Genomic DNA, 23687 nt, shown 5'->3' with positions numbered 1-23687 from the left:
CCACGAGCGAATTAAACACCACGAAATGTCTCTTCCGGGGGTAGATGGGCCGCGGGAAACACAGGGATGAAAGGAGAGTACAGGGGTTGGAGAGGCTCGCTGCCTCGCGGTACAGCTACTTTTTCTGCTAATGGCGAAGAGAGAGGTTCGAGAGCGTTGGCGCCAGAGAAAGAGAGAGGTAAAGATGAAACGACGTAGAGTGAAACGATAGAGAACCTAGAGGAGAAAGACAAGCGCGTACAGACGGGCGAGTTTAAATAACGCTGAGGGAAGAGAAAAAAAAAAGAATGAGGATCGCTGGTAGGATAGTTCGACTTACTGTCAGTCTGCTGTTGAACAACATCGGTCAAGAGTTTGACGACTGGTAATTTCTAATCAGTAAAACCTGTCCGTACAGATTTCGATGAACCCCTCGAAAAAAGCACAGCTCGTTTATAAACTCTCTCTGGCTGTGTTTTACTGTGATACTACGCGCACCTGATGCCTTTTCATCCATCCACCCCCTGATTCATTCTGCTCGAATCCCTTGCTTACAAAACCATAATTCCCTCGCGCCCCTCGCACGATACGCTTCTTTGAATGCCGCGTGTGTTTTCCAATCAATTATTTGTCGCTGCTTTTCTCGGCTATCGATTAGCTACATACGACGAATTCGTTGACGCGCCGAGCGTTTCATATTTGACGACCTATATTTTCCAGCAAACTCGATTAAATTAGCGGTTATTCTGCGTAACGAGGTTCGCCAATCTCTTTGGTTCATAATTTATGCAGCCTCGGCACGCAATTACACCGTTAAATAGTCGAGAACTTATAGAAATGATGAAGAAGGTAGAACGTAAACTTGGAGTAGGCTATTTCCGCGGCACCCTCGTCGGCTTGCAAATTGACGCAATTCCACGCGTGTTCGCGAGCGGCTGCAGTCGTCAGCGTACACGGGAGAACTTAAGCTACGCCGCTGGGGGTTGGTTGGAAGCGAGCTCCTGTGTGTGTACCTTAATACGGAAGTTCGAGAGAACGGCTCAGAGGCACGCTAGATTTTCGGGTCTCATTTTCATTGGAAATGAGACGCCGTTTGCATCGCGGAGACGCCCTTCGGTTTTTCTCTCTGCTTGTGTTTACCGCGGATGCCATGACTGAATAAGCTCGAAAACTCCGTGAACAGCCGCGGCAAATTCCTCGACAAGCCGGTCCGAACAGACGTGCATCTCGACGAGCAAAAACTCGACTTGAGAATGTAGTTTGTTCGGGCGAGTGTTTCTTGCAGGACTAGTTGGGAAATCTTTCCCTACCTTTGGAACGTCTGCGAACAATATCTCGACTAACGTTTCGTCGATCGTGGATATTTCATTAACGAAGGAAGCGTTATAGAATTTAAGTTATCCTTCTTTGATCTTGACGTAATTTTAGTGGACAGTAGGGTTTGAACTTTCGTTCGATGTTATAAAATGTTAAAGGGAGATCTTCAATAAGATTAACAATGTGAATAATTCGAATTCTATAAAGTGATTCAAATAATATACTTTCGCTATTTTTAGGAATGCTCAAAGATTTTATTTTTGAAAGCTACGTAATATATTAAATATTATTAATTTAGATATAATATCATCAAAATACATACTTTCAATCACTACTAGTTTATATCCCTAAAATTGTAAAGCCTCTAGATCTAATATATTATACAATATACAATTTTTCGGTTAGAAGCACGAGTCTATAAAAATAATTCAGCCAAAGTCGAAAAAATAAAACGATCAATTATCATACTTCCCTCGTCAGGTGATATTAGGTAGCATTAAAAGCGTCGGCCATCATATAATTGCTGGCTTAAAAATTCGTCAGAGATAATGGAGTCTCTAAGCTGATTCGTCGTCTGGAGACACGCTTCCGCTGCAAAAAGCTTGCGGTGCGTAAAGATTCGAGAGACGGGCGAAAGTAATGAATAATTTCTCTCGACGGCGTATGAATAAACAGCGGCGTCCGCGGGGCGAATTAAAAGACCGGATACTTGGGCGCCGCGGAAAAAGGAGCCAGGCTAAAATATTAAACGAACTTTTGCCTCGATGAAAATGCCCCCGTGCGGGAGTCGTTGCCTCGGCAGGGAAGGGGACGGTGGATGAGCGGAAGGAGAGAGACAGGAAGAGCGAAGGGAAGTAGAATGCATTTACCCAGGAAATATTTCGAAGGAATCGCGTTTCACGGTTGGCAAGATTTTCCGTGGCGACTTTGAAATTGCTCGTCGGAGCCACGCATCTTCGATTCGGTCCCGTTCGCGGTGCCAATATTGGCTCGCTCTGCCTGCCAATACTATTTGCACGGCCTGTAGGCACCTCCCTTTTATGGCACGTTCGTTCCTTTATAGAGACAAAGGCCTCTCGTATTTTTCCGCGGCCCTCCCTTTTGCCTCTTCGCGGTTCATCCGCGGGATTACGCGCGTCAGTCGAACGAGAAACCTTCGGGAACGATTGCCACCGACGGGGAACGCTCTCCTCGATTTTATGCTCCTGGATATTTTCGTTTCGAATCGAAACCGGTGGCGATCCGGATTTCGGCCAGCTTTTAATCAGACGACTGCTTCGTACTTCGTATGGCCTTTCGTCCACGCGAGCGCTTTGTTTAAACTGCATTCTTTTCTCGTTTTTCCAACGAATCCTGACCTTTGAAGGATTATGTTCGGCGTTTCTGGCAGCAGAAATGCCAGCGAAAAATTGCTTCATGTTATGGGATTATTTTTCGCAGAAATATGTTTCGAGATATTCAGCACGGATTTGAGGGATATTTGTACTCAGTTATATTGATAATAATGGTTTTTGCAAGCATATTTCGTTTCTGTCCTTATTATTGCTGAATGTTATGTAGTAGAGGTATTATTATTATTTTTATGTCCAGGGAACATTATTGGGGAACAAATTGGAGATGGAAGCATCGAAATATGTGTTAGAGAATTTTTGGTAAAGAAGAATTTTATTGAAGACACATCGTTTCTAATTTTATTACTCAGCAGATGGATATTGAGCGAGCATTCAGTAATCTTTGAAATCATTTTCCTGTAAAATGAAGGCTTCCACATTACTCATATTAGAAACTTTATTCCTTATTTATTCCACCGTGAAGAAATACTTTCCTATCAGTTTAAGCAAAATTCTCCCCACGTTTTGTCTTCAATTCCGCTGCGAAATCGACGTGATTCCATTAGACGAGCACGTATATCCTCTTGCAGATGCTTTATGCCAGCATGTTCACGTTCGACGTTCAGAGGTGCGACGCGTCACTTTATGATTACTCATAATCGAAGTGGCAACCGTGTGGTAAGCAATTAACCCGGTCCATTAAGGGAGCTGTTTTCGGTGTGGCCAAACAAACGGTTCCCGATCGTTCCCGATAATGGAGGAAACGAGTAACTGGCTGGATAATTCGAGAACACCCGGTTATGTTCGCCCTTCTACCCTTGCATTAATCCATGAAAATAATTTGAATGCTGGTTTCGCGAGGCTAGGCCACGTAATTGTGTTTTATCGTGAAAACCACTCGGCCTCTTCCTGGTCAACCATTTATGATCCTTTCTGTTAATACTACAGAATTATGTCAACGTAGGTCTGGGTTGTCATAATTGTTCAATTTAAGATGTTTCACATAGAGTTCTAAATAATCGAAATCAAGTCAGTTGCATTTGAGTTTTAAATATGCTTGTGTAGTATTCACAAAGGGAGATTTAATATTTTATTTTCTCGTAAATTTCGTTTACATTTACCTAGTAAAAAGCAGGGAATTGATGAAATATAACTCATATGTGCCTACGACAGGTATTAATTAAATGCGCCGTATTATTTATTGTTTGAAAGTTTATAGTACATGTAACCAGTATTGGAGAGTGTGTATGCGCGTTTAATTACTTGAAAGTTTTATGTAGCAAATACAACTGTAAAATATTTACGTAATAGATTGTGACGCAATTTTCATGGGGGAATATTAATTTCTCTTCAAAGGGAATTGTTTGCAAAAAGCCTTTGTTGAATGCTACGAGCAAGTGAAATATTCGTGAATATGTGTAGCCATGCTGTTCGTGAACGTTTATTGCTTTTCAATGAGAAGTTGTTATCCAGTTTCCTATTCGAGTTCGTGATGAACTGGAAAAAGTTTCAAGCTTTGCTGAAGGAATTGCTCAACTTGTATAATATAATTTCAAAGCCGTTGTCGATGTGAAGAACTTTCGACGTGGTTTATGCGTTAAAAGTTGCAGCACGAAACGCTTTAAGGTACAAGTAGTGTAAGTCCCTCTGTAATCGGCCACGCTATGCATTTAAGCAATTTATTTTTTATAGAAATTATATGCAGGATATTCGACAACAGGTTACAGAAATATTAATTCATTAGAAACGAGAAAATTATAATAGAGAAAGGTGGTATTTGCAATTTACGTAACTTGATTTCTTTTTCCAGTATATCTATAGTATAGCACGAAGTAGTTTCATAATAATCTACTTTCCTTATTACATTCGACCGATTTTTAATTAAAGAATTTTCTCGCTAATTTTTCAACTTAATTGGGAACATCCATCTTCCAATTTTAATCCGTCTTTTTATTCCTTAATGAAGACCTTATAGATCGAAGTTTTAATAACATTCAATTTATCTTCCTAACACAGAAACCATTAAAAGCTATCTGCTTAATCAACGTATACGAATATAACTTCCCTTAAATCAATACGAAAAGCTTTAATATCCCTCACAGGACGTTCAATAATTATTATACTTACAACCTTTCCCATCGCCTCCACTTAAAACGTCGACCTTTACGCTTTCTTGGAAACGGAAGACAGTTGTCAGATGAATTTTCTCGCCGCTTAAAATGCCATTCACAAGATCAAAAGGTGAAGAAATCAGGACTCTCAGTCGAGTAAATTTCCATGATGGGAATACACGAATTCCTGGAGGATCGTCCACTTTTCGCGGCCTTTTTCCTCAGTCGTTCGCGTGGAAAAATCATCGGTCGCTGTGAGCACAACACTAACGAGGAACAAAGCGTCTCGGCGAATGTCTCACCCCCGCGACAAATCCGTCAAAGGCAACTCGCGGCCGAGTAAAATGCCTCCTCCTATTATTCCCGATCTTGTTTCTTTGCTCGCTCGTCCGCGTCTCTTTCCCCCCCACCCTTCCCCAACCCAACCCCTCTGCCTACCCCCCTGCGTCCGTTCCTTTCTTACCCGGATATGGAGCGTCGGGTCAAGAGTCGCGGCCGGATCTCTTTCTGTTATTTATTCGACCACAGTTGGAGACGTTCCCAGGATTGTGCAGCGAAACCGGTCATGCGAGCGAACGGGTGAATGGCTCCTCTTCCTTGTAGGCCAAGGGGGACGAAATGGAAGAAAGGAAGCGCGTAACAAGCGTCCAGCTTTCCCTTAACTTAATAACGTTTAACGAGTTCCTAGCGTACGAATACACGCCGCGACCTCCTTTTTTCCCTCTGTTCCGTAATCTCACAGGCAGGAAGGTGAACGGGGGTGGAGGCGACGGGATTTAATAATTTTTACCGTGGATGGTGGTGGGACTCGTTAGAAAGTTGCTGGGAAATTTTTATCGCGACCCCGGTTATGTATATCGGTCGCCAGTGGAATTAGGGGCGAAGGTTAAAAAAAGTTTCTGCGAGATCCCTCTCGAAACTTCTCCTGCGCTTTGCCTTCTTCGCGCCCGCGGTTTAGTCGTTCACCGAGCCAGCGAGCTCCTTTTGCTCATAAATTAAGCGCGGAAACTGCCGGAAGATGAAGGGTGTTTCACGAGCTGGCTGAATAAAAATTGAGATTTATTGGATGGTACTTTGCGTGGCCGGTGCTGGGGATAGTGACGCGAGAACGTGACTGTGGAATACGTAATGCTAGGTCCACAGTGGCTGGGTCTGTTCGCGATTTTTACCTAAGCAGCATCGTCTTTCTATTCGATATTCGGATCAGAGGAAATTGAAAAATATTTGATGAACTTTGGCGAAGTAAAATTCGTATGAAATGTGTCTGACATGGGACTTATTCTGCTACCTGTGTACATTAATCAGGTCAGTCCCTACGAAGTCAGTAGAATGTGTCCCCAGTCAGACACATTTCATGCGAATTTTCGGAGTTTTCTCAACACTTGAAATGAAGTTTCAAATGCATAGTTCAAATAATAGTCAACATCCTTGATTTTCGTCTTATTTTGTAGCGTATAGAATCGCCCTTTAGAATTTCTGACACCTGTCGTCAAACACCCTGTACAAATTGAAGCCTGAAATACCAGAGACAACGAATTTGCAAAGAAGAAAGAAAATGCTACAAGGTATTTCGACTATACGTGTCCTGAGCTTTTGAAGGGACCCTTTGATGTACTGCCTCTCACATAGATAACAGTATTCACTATTTCACGTCAAAGGGTTCACTCTACCAATCGACATAGTTTCTGAATTGACAGTGTTGTTCATGAACACCAATATAAACCTAGCATAAGGAAAGCTCACGAACGGAGAACGATATCAAGAACGCGTGAACGCATTTTATGTAATATTAAAATATTTCTCTCCCAATGCCCTTCAACCCCGAGGCGAAGGAATAAAAAACAGACAGACGGTCATGAGCTCAAGGGACCGCAAACTTCGTTCAAATACATTCTTTCGAGCCACCTCTGACTTTTCCCCATTAGACAGAGCCTCTTACGTACTTTACGCTACTAGCAAGTTTCCTTCTTAAAAGGTAGCACGTACACGTTTCGACCGATATTAAAATATGTCTCGCGTACGACCTGCTTCGAGTCCGAGGGTGGCAGGAGTGGGCAGAAAAAGACTTAGGGTAAGTGGAAAGAGCGAAGGGGCGGGCAGCGAGGGCGAAGTTTAGAGTAAAAGCTGAACAGGGTCGCGCGGAGAACGCGGAAAAGTTGGGTGGCAGGTCCTGCTGGAGTTTTCGCGGGGCAAAAATATATGGATGTCGGCGTGGGCGAGGACACGTCGACCTTATCAAATATGGATGCTCACGAGTCGTATGGACTCGCGAGCGGAGAAAAAGGGATGGCGGAGGGCGAGACGTGACGCGCTATTTCCTTCCGAACCTCGTAATTCTTGCCGGCAGACCAACGACGCCAGAAAATTTGGACGTTGCCAGATTTTATCGCGTTTATTACCGGCCTGCTTTTCTTCCTAGTCGCTCGCATGCAGGGCTCCCTTCGACGGAGCGGAGGACGAGGGGGAAACGACCGATAAGGCTGCTTACATTTTCCCGGGGCGATATCAGCCCTGCCCTCGGGGGATAGCTCGTTTTAAAGATTTCTGGGACACGTCCGCTAATTCGGAGATCGAGCCCGCCGATAATTAGGCAGACTCGTTTGCGGGAATTCATTGTTCCTCGCTCTTTTCCGCGTTCCGCCGAGCTGACTATTGCGGGAACGCTCGTCGGACGACCGACCTGATACGAAGGAGTAAAACTAATACGCTGAACTACGCTACATTGTGACCCCCTGAACTCTTTGCAAAGTACTACAAATCTACTATGGAGTACTACAAACTAGCTACGAACTCTATCAAACTCTCTGTATCTAGCGACCTTCCGACGAGTATATGGTCCAAAAACTCGGACTCTGATTGACCGTGGTTGAATCTCTGGCGCTGCATTGTGCACTTTGCGATGCATCTTCTTGAGTATATTCATAGAATTAGTTTAATAGTGGAATGTGTTTGTTTCAATTCTAATTAGTTAACAAATATTAATTATGTTTTCTAACGAAAATCAGAGAAATGAGATCAGAGGAATTGCTGCTGGAGATATTTTATTTTCTGCAATAAAATTCAGGATACTGGAGGAGAGATAAACGTGGAAGCTGAAAACGACACAGATAAAAAAAATGTGTCATAATAATTTTCGTAATGAAGTAATCTTCTAAATATTCGCGAAGCACTGCAAATAAAATAATAAGAATGAATGAATAATGGAATTTATGCAGGAATTTTATACAATATTAAATCTCTAGGTAAAATTAGAGACAAAAATGAGGGCGTAGACGGTCGGCTATTACTATTATTAAAATTATGAAGTACATAAAATTTGGAAACTTGACAAACTCGAGAAAGAATGAGTAGCTAAAATTGTTAGACGGTTCCAAAGATAATATTTGTTGGCAGATAACGGGAAACAAGAAAAGACATTCTCGAGAATGTTCACATCCCATTGTTGAAATGAAACCATGACAAGGCGTTTCTGTTTCTCTGTATAGTACATTCTCCTTTTTGCTTAATATTACAGAAAAGTTTGTGATTTTATTTACGATTATCCTAGTCCCCGACAACAGCTTTTAGTGAAGATACACACGATACTGTCTGTTGCATTAAATCGTAAACTCCTCCTGAAACGAAACAATGAATAAACGAATTTCCAAGTTAACTTCCCGACGCTTTTCCATCGCCATCATTACTGTTTCTAATTGTTCTACATTCGTATTCATGTTTTATCTGACGCTTTCGATCTGCATAACGAGTTCGTTCTTTGTCCTAATTATCTCCAGATAAATTCCCCTTACCAATGAAGCGATTATAAATTTCATTATCTCGAGATCTGGCCTCGAATATGGGAAGCATTCTCCTGGCTTCCCTCATTCATAGACACGCTCTTCAGTTCGCTTAAAATTCATGGAAAAAGAAGGGAATCATATTCGAGGACACCCGACAGAATTTGAATACTCTATATCCAACCTAAGATGAAACCACTGCAAACACCATTTTTAACCCTTTTGCCTCTCTTCGGAATACAAATTGAATTCGTCTACCTGACTTCCGTGTAAACTAGCCCTCGTGCTACGTTCCCCTTAACCACGATCGACCTTGCGAAATTTTTTTCCCACCGTCCCGAAATTTGCGCGGAGTTTCGACGATTTCCGTTGGCGAGATTGATGCCAGCGGATACAAGACTAATGGTGAGCGATTCAACTGCACCCAAAGCCTCCCCAGCCCATCGAGGCGTTAACATCGCGCAGTGGTTGGGGGTGGAAACGGCGGAACGTTCGTAGTATAAATAAGAGTGGCGTCGAGACGCGAAGAAATGCGAGACTCTTATTGGCAATAACGGCGTAACAGACGTATTTCCGGACAGGGTCGAAAAGAAGGAGCCGAGGCGAGTTCCCTTAGTCACGAACACGCGTTACAATACCGTGATTTTCGGCGGACAGGACCTAGTTCCAGTTTAACGCGATTCCGCAAAATCAATTACCGCGAGCTCCCATAATATACGGGCAAAGTTCTCTGGGCCAAAAGTGCTCCCTCCCCACCGTCAGCCGGCGTCTACTGAACTTCCCTCAATCCTCCCCTCCCGACAATTCTGCACCCCTTTCGCCCCGTAACTCGCGAAATTATAGCGGTTCGGCTCGAATTTGTGCCGCGAAACACCCTTGGAAATGGCTGTCGCGTAAACCCGCCCGAATAATCTGTAACTCTGGGTTTCTCTCGCCCCCTTCAACCCTGTCGGTGTTTCCCTCTTATCGTTCAACAGCGTAGTTTCGCGAACGGTCCCTTTATCTGGCCGCTGATTACTCGCGAGGACGACGGTCGAAGACACTTCCTGTTCTCGAATGTATCGCACTGGGCGGAAGTTTCGAACCACCTGTGCCCTTCTTAAGGTTCGTTGTTTTATTTCGTTCGAGATAGCCCGGTGCTTTTGACAGAGTAATTCTGCTAAAGAATGTCGACGCGATGGCTCTATCGATTTTAAGGGAACTTTACACGTTTCCAGAGTTGGGAGTAAAGGATAGTTTGAGAAAAAGTGAAAACAGTTTTACTTCAAGGAATTCTGTAAATTAATTTTCCCGGGGCGATATCAGCTTTAATTTTCGTAGCAGTTAAGGCTGTTTGTTTTGAGAATTTATTCCTGAAATTTCAGAAATTCACCGGCAGTGTATCACCTGGACAATTAATTGGTCAAAATACGAAACTAGGTGTGGTGGATGGCCCGAGGGTTAATTCTGAAGTCCACGAAGTTCCGGTAAGTTTAAAGTCCGATTAATTTTGCTCAGGTGTTCTGACAAAAGGTAATTTCAAACTCCCTGTTAATCTTATTTTACTATATAGACTCTGATTTCACGCCCGAGGGTACTATTTGAGAGGTCAATTATGGCTTGTTTAATGTACAGTGAAATTTTTAAAATTGAATTGAAGTAAGATGAATTATTAATCGCTCTACATTCTTTATATCTTTTTATCTCTATTTCACGTTAAATGAGTTAGTAACTACACGTATATGCATCTTTTTTTTACGAAAGTTTCTATCTCAAATGAAATTTTCATTACGCTAAACAAAATTTGCAACTTTTTTCTGAGAAGTGCTCTCCACCTATAACCCTTACTTTTTAATGAGTTTTTTTCCGTTTATGCAACTCGTCAAGCTAAACTCGCTAATGCGAAAATAGTCACCAACAGCTAATAATTTACGAGGTATTAATAGTTAAATTTGCTTTTCACCTTTTAATTTTTTAAATATAAACAGAATTTAGATACTGTTATTAAGACATTATATATTCTAGGTGCTTTTAAGATTCTCCTTTCTTCACCAAAAGAGTACTAAAATGTTTGGCTTGGTGAATTTTATAAACTAACCAAGATTCAGTCAAAAGTGAGTATTCCACTTGGGAAGCTCTCCTCGCTACTCTCTTATTTTACAAATATACCTTTCTCCTATTATCTCAAGATAAGCTTACAATGCCAGCGGCCTAAATAACACGAAACTTCTGAAGTTTTACTCAAACAAAATTCCTATACAACTTCTTCGCGTTCTAAACAGAATTTAATTATTTCTTAGCAGCAAGAGAATTAAATTTCAGTGCCAAGAGCCTGTATCCATCCTAAGTTTAATCAGTGTCGCTTCCTTTGTCAATTTTCTTCGTCTGAAAGACATTTCGTTAAGAACAAGTTTGAGGGCTATCAGAATAACCCAAGAACCTTGGACGGTACTGTAGGCCAGCCGAAACGGTCGGCAGCTCGTCCCAAACGAGGTGTATAACCGAACTGACACCCTCGATTCCGGCACGAAGTAGTTTAACGAGAGCCAACCCCCGTTTAATTAATCCGCGAAATTGGATTAACGGCATCGCCAGCTCGGCCACTTTGCCCGATGCCGGCTGGAGCGAAGGAAAGGCCACTGGTTATCGGAAAAATAATGAAAATCTTCCCTCCTCGAGCGACGGGCTGCCTCCTGACGCGACCACCCACTACCCTCGTGTATGTACACATCCTACATACGTCCGGCTATTCTCGTACATTTCGTTAGAAGGATTTCTCTTCGGGTGCATTCAGGGCCCATTGGATGCGGGGATGGAATCGATTTCTCCACTGGAAAAATAATCTACCCTATGAATGGGAGCCGTCGTTCCTCCGACCGATTCTTTCATCGCTCTTCTGATCGGTAATTTTCGACTCGGTACGTTCTCGAAATGGACTGGGGTGGTTTGTACGAACCTTGATCTGTAATTTTGTGGTGGGATTCCTTCTTGTCCCTTGTAATATACTATCAAATGGGGGCTCCATTTTGTTCTTCAGAAGCGAAGATGGAAGTGTTATAACAATTTCGGAGTGTTCGCTGTACTTCTACAGTTGACACGAAAATGGGAAAGCGATTTAGGCTCTCTGTGCTATGGTGGAAAATTATTTTCGACTTTTTCCTATTCCTCTGAGGGCGTAGATAGTAGATATGTCTGGTTGAACGATCTCCAATTTTCGTGAAAAAATTTCGATCCTTTTAACGAGGTCGTTTGTTCGGAATGCTGAGGCGATTGCCAAGATACTCGAACAAGAGGGGCGGCGCGAAGGGGCTGAATTAAATCAAACGTATGGTAAGAAACTAGCCCTTGGGGACGGGGTGGGGGCTCGATTCTGTCGTTCTCGGCCGATAATTCGACCAAAGGGGTGGATATCGGGTCGACGAAGGAAGATGAGGGAAGTCCGATAATTCGAAGGCGGTCTCCGAGAAGGAAGCGATAGAGTCGACAGAGGTCTGCGTTCTCGGTGCATTTCCTCGATGCATTTCGGTCCGCTGAACCTCCACTCTCGTTTTTTTTTTTTCCCCTCGTAAGGTGGTATTCGGAACAAGTTGTTCGGTGAAAGGCAAAGTCTATTTAGATATAGGATGTGCTTTGCTCTTCGAAGGGGGAATTAAAGTGGACGATGCAAAGGAATGGGATGTTTGCACAAAGAGGACCGATTACACAGGCGATCTTTCATGAGAGAAACAACCCCCAAGCTCTACCGTGTTTTCTTTCAACTGTGCGCCTGTGTTTGTCCATTCGATATTCGCGAATCAATTAAATGCTGGCCGAGCAACACAAGCATAAAAGCGGCGGAATTCGAGTGGAGGTATTCGATAAAGGCGGATTCTTTAATTTAACAAATTCATGGATTTTATGAAAAATGTTGGAATTTTTTACAACGTCCGTGACAAAAATTTATGTACACATAGGCATGTTTGTGTATTATTTTATATTAACTAAATTATTCGCCAGGATATTTAGATGCTTTAGCTCCTTTGGATATTATAGAATCGAATTTAGTGAAGTAAGATAGATATTATTATCTCTAAAGGAAGTTAAATATCAATGATAATAACTTAACTAACTGGAAAAGTAACTTCACTTTTTTTATTTTTTAACGTAGAAGTACTTGGTCAGGCGTTACAACGTGTAACATGTGGCAGCAGAAGTTTAGACTTCAAGGCTCCAAACTTTGGGAACCTGATACTTTAGGTACGATCCAGATACTGGGGTTTAAACTTTTCTGAACATGATGTTACAATTATCGCGAGTAGAATACTAATATCATATTTACTTTTAGTATCACACGTATTTTGTATAGAAGAACTTTTGGTGGCAAACTTGAATAGTGTTTCACGCAATTTACTTTAATATAGCAAACAAAAATTAAGAATTAGTAGACATGCTGGAATACCTATATAAATTTCTTTTATTATGTCGTTATTTATTAGGTCTCAAAGAAGTTTCAAATTTTTATTAGCAAGTTCTATACTATTATGGAAAAGGGGTAAAATTAAAAATGCATATGGATCTTTTAGAAACAATAGAAATAATGATAATGTAGAACTAATAATGGCTTCATTATATGCTAGGTTTCGAAATATACGTGACAACAAAGGACGATGCGATATCATTATGCAAATCCTCTTATAAATTTAACTCTGTCGGCAATAACAAAGATCGCACGGACAAAGGAGACGTGGAAATCTCGAATAAAGAGCGTTGAGATATCGTGAAGAGTTTAATACACGTGTGGAAAAGGGCGGGGTAGGTAAAAAGTTGCGGCAATAAATAGCAAAGTAGGGAAAGGAATTGCGAATTTAAAGTCACGCGTGGGAGTTTCGAATGAGGTTCTTAAAGATTCAGCACGTGGCAGCGGACTAGAGAAATTGTAATAAATAGTAGAACAGGATGAGGAGAATCGGCGAACGGAAGCGGAAGAAGTTGGCGCGAGATGACATTCTCGACTTCTTGATTAGAGGAATCCTGAAGAGCGAAGGACCTGGAGGGAAGATAAAGGTCGAGGGGTCGCTGGGAACGCAACGAAAAGGAACTCCAAGGAGATAATTTAAAAAGAAGCCACGCAGACAGGGAGCAGAGTGGAGGGGGCGGCGGCTTGAGCTGATAGGATTGAGAATCCACCACGTTCCTTCGCTTTTCAATTGCAAAGAAATTGCACTTTGCTCCCTTTATCAGCGTTAAAGGTCGGGAACGCTGACTCGGGAAGTTAACGATACGGAAAGAGTTCCGAGTTGCCAGAGCAAATATTAGTTTATCATTATTGAAATGCGTCGCGTCGCGAAACAGTCTGCTTCCGTTTGCAAACGCTGGATCGTGTCCACGTTTTAAACTTAACTAATTGTCTTGATTCCTGCTATACGCAGAGAGAACGCGAGTTCCGCTTTAATGTGAAATTTCCATGCTTATTTTTACATGGGGCCAATTCGTTTGCATTTATCACCCGACGAAATTGAGTTCGAAATAACCGACCAGCGAAATGTCAACGAACGGAGGAGAAGGGAGACAGTGAAATGGTCAATCATAGATTCCCCAAATAGAGATCTATTTATTTTTAATTTCTCCCCTCGCGGCAGATAATACCGCGGATATTGGATGTCTGATGGAAGGATCATTACAAAAACATATTATACGCTCACAAGTATCGTTCGAATATTCAAAGATTTACCGAAAACGAAGCTCTGTTTAAAACAAGGAACTGCCTGCAGCTAAAATTCCAGCAAAAGTAGCAAGAGTTGTAGAGCGATAATTTAAATGAGGAGCTAAGAGAGGGTGGGGATATCGGAGGAACGTCGATAGGATCTAAATCGAAAGTAATTCTTCGGTTCGTTTTATTTCATCTCGAAGAAGCGATGGGCGAAGCACTCCCCCTACATTTCTTCCCTCCGCTCTTTCTTACCCAAGTCGAGGCTGAGCATCCTACAGACTCAGAGTTCCCGCGAGTTCTTTCGATCGGAGTCATTAAGGGTGACGAGGAAAACAGGGACGGGGGATAGAAATGAAGGTACGGAAGATGGGTCAATTGCTGGCGAGAAAATGACGCACCGGAACGAGCACAGACAAGTGCGTTGTCATATCTTGGATCTCTTTTAATTACTGCGGCACCGGATATTCGTATCGCTCCCGTCTTTGTTCGCGTGCGCGTGGTCTCGGTCACGCGAGAATATGAAGCCTCGAAGAAGGCGGCTGGAACAATGGACAGGTCGCTCGGTTCAGGATAAACCGTGGGGAAAATTGTGGGAAAATCTGTGACCTCTGCGTTTCAAATATTTTCGTCGCCTGGCTCGATTTCCATATTACGATACAATGACAAGGTCTCCTCCTGCGTCTGGGATCTCATTTAATCCCTGGCCTCGCGATGGAAACGGTGTGTATCGAGTCAGACCTTTTTTTCACGTCGCCCCTCCCTACGTTTCCGACTCGACGGAACTAATTACCGGCACGTCTCACACGAGCCCGCGCAAAGTCAATTCCAGCTCGCGCTCGACGTTTACTTTTATCGACAAACCGCCGTGGAGAAATCTTTTTTTCCCCTTTCTGCGGGAAATTAAAACAGCCGAGGAGACGCGCGCTAGAAATTATCGACTTCAGCCAACCAGCTCGCTGGCTTGCCCTCAAAAGCGAAACTGCGAAGGGAATTTGGATCGAGAGAGGGAGGGGACAGGGAGAGGGAGTGAATTTATGGGGTGCTGCAGCCAAAAGTCGTTTCACTTTAACTGCGACGCGTATTTCGAGTTCGCGCGAAACCAGGCCGCGCGTTGCAAGTAGTATGAGCCCGAGACTAGTCAGACACGGGATAATACTGCACCTTTCGAGATGTATGAGAACCTCTAGCGTTCTATCGGGAACGTGTTCTTTTTTCGGTGCATTTGGTTGATGAAATCTACGATACATCTCCGATATTCGGATGTTTGGGGCTTAAATATAGTACAGATGAGATTAGCAGGGACGATTTTTAAACTCGGATTATTATGAACTGCAAACTAGATTTATTGGTATATTTGTGAAGTAAATGGCGGAAAGATATATCTGACATTTACTGTGACAACTAAAATGATACGATTGGCAAATTTATCATATTTTATAAATAGGTAATACTATTTTAAAATCGCGATATTATTCAAATAAATTATACTCGTACAATGGGGTATTTACTTGAATAAATTAAATTACATAAAAAATAGTTTTTCAATTAACCACGTATTTTATTATTTGCATTCGCAAATTTACTACTGACAATGCGTATATGATCTACCCGGGAAAACCGAGTATTTATGTTACACCTTTTACGGGTTCATTTGGTTTTAGCATAAAGTTAAATATGTAATATCAAGTACGTCGAACATAAAGCTTCAATGTTGAATATTAGCTTGCGAGCACATCTGTGTCAAGTGGAAAATATAATAGGAAATGTTTTACATAGCACAAATTCTTAATTATCAACTCTTTTTGCAATTATTCCTCTCAAGCAGAACCCTTTTTTTAAAAAATTCTTCATTCCTCGGATCTTTTATTCACCTCAAGAATTTACTCTCGTGAACATAAAAATGACGGATACTTATCGCGTAATAATAAAATTCGAATATCGTATTCCGTCAAGATAACAAATTTTCATAGCGTCCCATTTCGATCGAAGTAGTAAAAAACGTCACGTTCTTTACAAAAATGAAAGTCGGCATCTGCAAAGAAGTTATGGTCAGTTCTAAATAATATATGTTCCGCGTCCTGGTATAAGGATACAAGAGTTTTATTCTCGGTTCTGAACGGCTAGACATATTTTCGTTGTGTAGGCCTCTTCACAGAGAGCACAGGAAGTGGTTCTTTCCGCTGAAAACGTTGAAACTTTTTCGGGAATGGTTTGGTCCGTACACGAAAGCATCTGGAACGCAGATTTATTTCTCATACGGGGATGATATACAGGGTGAGCCGCGTGAGTGTCACCGAATTCCAAAGCCTGCTTTACGACCGTAAAATATTCTTCCGCGTGAAAGTTCAACTATTTTTTAGTATGCAAAATTCACGAACCTTTGTCTTCTGAACTACTGCGAAGATTGCATTTTTATCTTCGTTTCACGCGGAATTACACCTTTTTTTCTAAGCATCTTCTCTACTAACGAATGAAATAAAATTGAGGATAATTTAAACGTAAAAATTTTAACATAACTCGTAAAAGCTGTGACCAAGATACCGACTTTGATTTTTACGTGTAGATGTAACAAGATATTTGAGAAACTGGTCAATTTTAAAGTAATAAATTAATATCAATTTTTTTCATAATAATAAAACAAACTTTACATGGGGTAAAATTTCACTCTTGTTCTCACAGATAAAATAAACCTTAATTTTGAAATTGTTTTCTATTTCACAGTTATTGAGTCATAGATTAATAGAATAATACTATTACACTTCTTCCTGGAACCGTGCAAATGATTTTCTAATTAAACGCAATGTGATTTTTAGTAGAGAACCCAGAAGAACTTTTCGATTAACTTTACTGTAATTTCGAAATGTATGCAGTTGGTCAGAAACAGCAAAGTTTCGACTCAAAAAAAATAGAAGACGAGTATTTCCATCAGTAGAAGAAGTAAACACGGAATTTCGTATACCAGGAAGTAATCAAACCTTTTTCCAAAGTAAAAAACGGAGCTACGGAATTCCGCGGTGACACCCTGTACACGGTCGAAGAAACAAAACTTTTCGTTCGCAGTCAGCAAAGTGATTTACACCGCGCGATCCCCAGCAAAGAAGCGTTTCTACGGCTGTCTGGAAGAGTAATGAAACTTTTTACGTGCTCATAAGCTTCTTATGAATGTTTCACCGTCTTCGTCGAGCGACAAGGGGTTGTTCGTTACACAACTTCGCTGTTAAGAAACCATCCTCAGTTATGACGCCGCGAACTTCTCTATAAAATAAATATCGTCTTCTTCGCTCTTCCATTATTAACTCGAACATAAACACAGGATAAATGATCCCTCGCGCAGATTGCGCGCCTCATTAACGCCAGATGGACGCGAAAAAACGCGATGCTCCATAAAATGCACAAAGATCGGCGTCCAGAGGTGAAATTGTCCGATGTATTTTCGATTCGTCGAACAATTTTAACCAATAACGATTTCTAATGGTAGAGGATCCTCTTGTCTGTTTCAATAATACCGAAATGAGCACCGGGACGCATTGTCTTCCCACCGTCATTGATTCAATCTCCCGTGGAACGTGCACGAATGCCCCGATCCTGTTTGATCGTCGCTGGCTGCAGCTGTGTTCCTTGTTTTAACGCGGCGACCACCCTCACCCCTGACCGCGAACAAATATGTATAGGTTTGCGCTCGCGAACGCAAACAAGCGCCGCTCGCAGCAATTCAGGGGCCACGGAAAATCGTAGGCGGGTTTAGGAAAGTAGGCTGGAGGCTTAAACGCGGCTCGGGCAACTACACCAACCGCTGGAATCGTGTGTGGCTTCGCGGAGCGCAAGGATAGACAGGCATAACGGCTTGTCAGGGGGTTGTGGAAGGAGAAGGGGGCGAGAGGGTTGCTTTTGGGGAACTGAAACGGGGGTAATCCGGCCCACGGACGGACCGGCGGGGAAGTTTTCTAATTTGAATGTTTGATGTCGGATCGCCTTTTGTTTCTGGCCTGGGCCACGGCGGCTGCGAGAAGAAATAAGAGCAGTTACATTTCCCCTCTACCCCTAGGCCTGCCGACCCTTCCACCCCGCGGCTTTCCTTTCTACCTTATCCATTGTTTCCCACCTGATTCTCTCTGCCACCATTTGTGACCTCCTGACATCCCTTTGGTAGCGATGGGATCGAACCTGGAGATTGCTTATTTCATGGGGTGTCAGTAAAAATATTTCGCGAATGAATAGATGAAAAGAAATGATGTATTGATTTATTATTTTATATTAGGAGTGGAGGAAATGTGTAAACTCTGAACGGGAATATGGATATACTGAGTAGGAGCGTTTTGAATGCTGTCTGACTATAGCAGCGGTTATACTACTTCTTCTTAGAATCAAAGTCGTTTACAGTAATATATTTAGAATTAATGAAATTTACTATTCCACTTTATTATTCTATTTATAGGACTTTGAATAATAATTTACGATATTCCACAAAACATAAACAATTTTAGCGCGGAGGAGTTTAAGCACCGCAGGATGAGAAATGACGAAACTCGCGCATTCGATTCAAACTTAAATTACCTACTCAAGTTTATCCCATCGCTACCTTCCGTTCCTTCACAGCTCTGTCTTCAGTTCTTATCTGAATCTACATTTCATTTTAACCTCCTCTATGGCTCTCTTAATCCGCCAAGACCCACGAGAAGGAACCGATTCTTCCCGAAAACAACGTAGTATCGTCAAAAGCGAACGATCTACAAAAATTACGATCTTCCGATAGCATGAACCTAGCCGCTCATTTCGGTCGCTCGTAATGCAAATTCGCGAGCTTCCCATCCACCGACACCAGAATCCTCCCTCCTACGCACAGACTCCCGTGTGTGCAACATATTTTTATCTTCGCGCCACGCCGCGCGATAAAGCCAATTAACTCCGTGTAAATGCTAATACAACGTTCCAGAAGGGTGTAACTATATCCTGTAACCGCAGCCATTACGTCCAACCCCGCAAACGTAAAGATTATGTCACGAATTCTATTTTACCCCAGGCTCGTAGCATCATCCCGCAGGCTCTTCTCCGCATGTACAATCTCTTGCGTGAAATTCGCGAGTCAGCCCCGTGCGCGAGCAACTTGATCGTTCCTCGTTCGTTCGTCATTTAAATGCTAATGCCGTCTCAGCCCGAGCGTGTGGCGGCAGGCTTCGATAGCACGATCGCAAAAATTTGTCTCCCAGGCGAAAGGGAATCCCTCGGTCGTCTCGCGAGGAATAGGTCCGAGCCCATCGACGACGGAGCCTTCTCCCTTTACCATATCGCACGAGTGGGAAACACGTTGGAGGTGAGTTTTTCCTCGTTCCACGGGATTCGTCTTACAGAAATGTGCACTTTAGAACGATGATAAAAAGCGAGCCGACCACCCCCTCCACCCCGTTCGAAACCTACTTCCACCGCCTTCGCCACCCTTTTTGCTGCCTCGCTTCTGCTCGCGACACTCCTCTCCGTTTCGTATCGGATCGCCTGTCTGGATTTCGACGTCAACGTCCAGAGTCAACCTCCCTCCTGTCTCTATATAAATGGTAATGTTACGCGTTCGCGGGGGAGGGATAAAATTTCGTTCGTGAACGAGAATTCGAACCGCAAATTTTCGAGGTAGAAGCTTCTTTCTCTTAACCGTAGTGTTCGGTTATCCGATGTGGTTTTCTAAGCTCGTGGGTTATTCTATTGAAACTCTGAGATAAAAATGGATGCATCCTTGCAAACTGAAATCCTATTGCTGATTTTCTGCTCAAAACTGACACAATACCTTCAGCGGAGAAAATATAATCAACACGCGAAAAAATCAAATGAATCATTCACAAATGCACGGAACAATCGTTGACGCGTTTTAATTTTTTATCGCTATCTGTGGGTATTTCAAATTTAATTTCACGCACAGAATATCGTTACAACTGGTTCACCAAGCTTAAAAAATAATCCATAAATGGAATACACACATCAGGTACAACAATAACAATACAAATGGCATGAACTCGGTATGCATCGGAACCGATAGCAATGGACCGCAGCAGGTTTAAAAACAAGCTACGATTTCCACCAATTTTCAAAATTCCATGCACTGCTCCATACTCGTTTCTCTGGGCTGAATAGCAACGAATTTCCCATCTTCCTCCCCGAAATTATTATATTGCTACTTCCTCCCTCCTTATCGCTACGCAGACCACAAATGCACTGCGAGGATGAACTGCCATTATTATTTATCGATCACGAGCAGAAGCTCCGTGGGTGGCATTATCGTCAAAATAACGCGACGCCTCGCGAATATCGTCGAACCGTGGCTACCATCCCTTCCTCTCCCACAATCCGCTGCGTTATCGAGAAAGTTTGCGTCCCAGGTACAGGTGCAACGGCAGACGTATACCCCAAGTATCACTTTTATCTCTCTATATATCTCCATCTCGGTCGGATGTACCTCCCCTATCTGCTCAGCCAGGTTTTCAATTCCTATTTTCCAGAAGCTTTCCCCCCGCTCTGATAAGACCAACGGCTGTATAAGGGGGACGGAAGCGGATGGGGGTTTTGATATCTCCGAGTTTCCATCGGGATTGTTTCTCCTTTAAAGTTCCTTCGAGCCGGGGGAACCCTGAATGAAGCGATGCAACGGCCTTCCGCCTCCCCAAGGGGGGAAAGAGTATTTTAACAGACCGAAACGGCTCGTTCAAAAAGTTGGACGGTTTCGGAGCTATTTCAGGGGACGGTGGGCCGCTCGACAAACTCCCCGAGTAAGGTCAACGGTGCTGCGTTGCGGTACGTTTAAACGCGGCCAAGTTTGTCGAGAACGGAAAGAGACTTTTCCGGCGCGTTTCACCGAGAAGCTCTCGTTAAGCACGAACCAGCCCGCTCGAGAATGGGCCGCGGCATTGCTCGGTTCTGTGCCAAAGTCACGTTGGATTTCGCGCCAAATGCAACCGTAGCCAAAGGGGGGCCCTTCGTGCACGCTCGAACGATTCCTTATCGCGCGTTCGAACCCGCGGCCAAGTGTCGAAGGGGTCAGATGGTGATGGGTAAGGGCGGATGGGGAGGGGGTCGGGTGAGCGGTAGATTCGAGCGGAAGGAAAATTGCGAAGTGGCGGCGCGACGATGCCGTGAGAGGGTTGGAAAATTCATCGAATTTCCCCAGAGGATTGCCCGAACCAGTTTAGCGAATAGGATCCATCTCAATTTTCGGTTCGAAGGATTTCTTTCGCTCTCTGAGTCGGTTCCACAAATGAAATCGACTCGGTAAGAGCCGACGGGGACCGATCGTGATCATCCTGAGTCTCCTATCTTCTGATTAGCTCTACGAACACCTCGAATTGTACCCAGCTACCGCTGCGTTACTTGAATGCTTAAGAAGCTGCCACTCGAACGATGCTCTTACAGGTGAAAGCGAAAGATTGCTACGATTAAGATAACTCAGCACGCGATTATGGTCATCGAGGGTAGGATAATAAAGGTTCGTTCGATACGTTACTCACTTGGAATATCCCAAACGCTGTTCCGAGGTGTTCATTTGTCCGCACGACCGTCGTCACGATCATTACTCTCTTCAGGCTCTCTTCCTCTCCCTCACCCTCTGTCTATCCGTCTATCCTTTAGTCCACAATGCTCTTTCGGCCGCAAACACCGTGTACCGACCGCTCGTAAGCAGCGACAGTAAAGAACCGCGCGGGACAACCTATCACGACGATGCTGTACGCCTCGCCGTGCATTTACCGTGTACACACACACACACTAGAACGCTCTAGTCGGTGCACCACAAATCGCAGCAACCAGCGTCCGCGTGCAAATGGTACAGACGAAGCTCAGACGGCTGTCCATGCGTGCCCAGGTGACCTACTCGGCGAGCAGCACTCGTGATCCTCGCCAGGATCGACGATAGATCGATCCTACTCGAAGCCGATCAATTCCATGGATCCTCAAACGCGGACGTCTCGAGACTTGGATCTCGAGAGGATCGCCTTGTCGACAAGCAGTCGGTCACCCCTTGAAATTCCATCTGTACAGTTCGGAGTTGGAATGGGTCAGAGGGAATCAGCTGCTGCTAGGTCGCAGGTGATACCAAGTTCAAATCGGCCTCTGCGCGTTCACGGCAGCCCCGTTTATCTCTGAGCAATGCTTGCACTTTGGCAATGGGAACCGTGGGATGTGATTCGGTTCGAGTTGCGCGGAAAAGTGGCGGCCTGGCAGAGCGCGTCCCAAAAAAGAACGTACTGGCGGTTTTCGGTGGAAGCACACTGGTCTGCGTCCGCGCAACCACGCAACCGCGACTACGTGTCCTCGACTGGAGGCGCCTGCGGTCCAGGCTGCCACGCAGTGTACTGAGCCGTGCCGGCTGCCCGGGAGAACCCGTGGGCGAACGAAGCTCCCCGAAAATCTGCGAAGATCCTCGACTCGATACGTTCTCTCTTCGGGGTCGCGCACGAGTCATGAAGAGACGCTGGCTTTTTGAGCCTAGAGCCTGGAACACGATGCGATGGTTCTGCATGGACACCTCTCCATCGCGAAAAAATACGCTCGTCTTCCTGTTGTCCGATAAAACGACGCGTGAAATTGAAATGGTCAATCGATGCTGTGAGATGTTATCTCCCGCTCAATGGCATGGAATCGCGTCGTCAGGTTCATCTCTTCCATACACTCGCCTGTATTCAGAACATTTAGGTCCTCGTCAGTTTCCGTCTGTTGTTTCGTTTTGAATTATATCTAGATGCAAACAGTGCCTGACGGGTTTAAGTTGGGTTTAAAGCAGTTGTCTTCATTTTTCACGCGATATTCAGGAACAGAACCATGCGTCTGGCTCTGCATTGCTGTGGATGGTTAAACCCGAGTCAACACTGGATTGGCGAAATCCGTTGGGCTAACATGCCCATGTGTCTTCATGACTTTTAGCTTGTTCTAATAAGCTTGCTCCATGGTAATTCTCCGAATTCTCATAGAAAAGGAAGGGTGGAAAAGGAGGATGCTTTGGCGTAGGGGCCACAGTTCAGCTCGAGGGTGGCTCGCTCGCAACGAATCGACGCAGTGGTGAATTATTAGACAGAGCGAAACATCTCGCTGTCGAAGCACAGATATTTATGACGCACGAAAATCGCTGTTGGCCGAAGGTTGTGTAATGCAAATGTTTGAGAGTACTAAAAGGGCAGATTTTTGCTCTGCCACCTGCGTCGTCACGCGCCTCGAATTTATATCGGTCCCTCTGTCGTGCATGAATATAAGATTACAGATTAATATAGGATTTAGCAAAAATTGATGGCGTTAGTAGCACTGGATGCATACGTATTCTCTTACCGATTATAGGTGAAGAATGTGCCGTACGTACAAGCCGTTTGATAGCTTTATGGCCGAAGTTTAGCAACATTTCTCGTGACCAAAGGAAGGAAGAGAATATTTTGCTTTATCGAACGGTTATAATGAAAATATGGAACATGGAGGAAAGCTGTATTGGAATTTGCGTTTCAAAATGTCGTCCCTAGCTGTCGATACAACTCTGACACAG

General features: G+C 43.6%; 1 protein-coding gene across 1 annotated transcript in view; it reads right to left on the bottom strand.

The window, feature by feature from the left end:
• LOC143183815 (uncharacterized) overlaps window positions 1-22193 on the bottom strand; it is a 51178-nt gene extending 28985 nt beyond the window's left edge. The window contains exon 1 of the mRNA XM_076385552.1: window positions 21670-22193. The gene's annotated coding sequence lies outside the window, so the exon portion shown is untranslated. The remainder of the gene's footprint in view (window positions 1-21669) is intronic.
• Window positions 22194-23687: the final 1494 nt, after the last annotated feature.

This window comes from Calliopsis andreniformis, chromosome 9 (assembly GCF_051401765.1).
Source record: "Calliopsis andreniformis isolate RMS-2024a chromosome 9, iyCalAndr_principal, whole genome shotgun sequence".
NCBI classification, from domain to species: Eukaryota; Metazoa; Arthropoda; class Insecta; order Hymenoptera; family Andrenidae; genus Calliopsis; species Calliopsis andreniformis.
The sequence above is the reverse complement of the archived record's forward strand: the minus strand, read 5'-3'. Positions and strand labels throughout refer to the sequence as shown.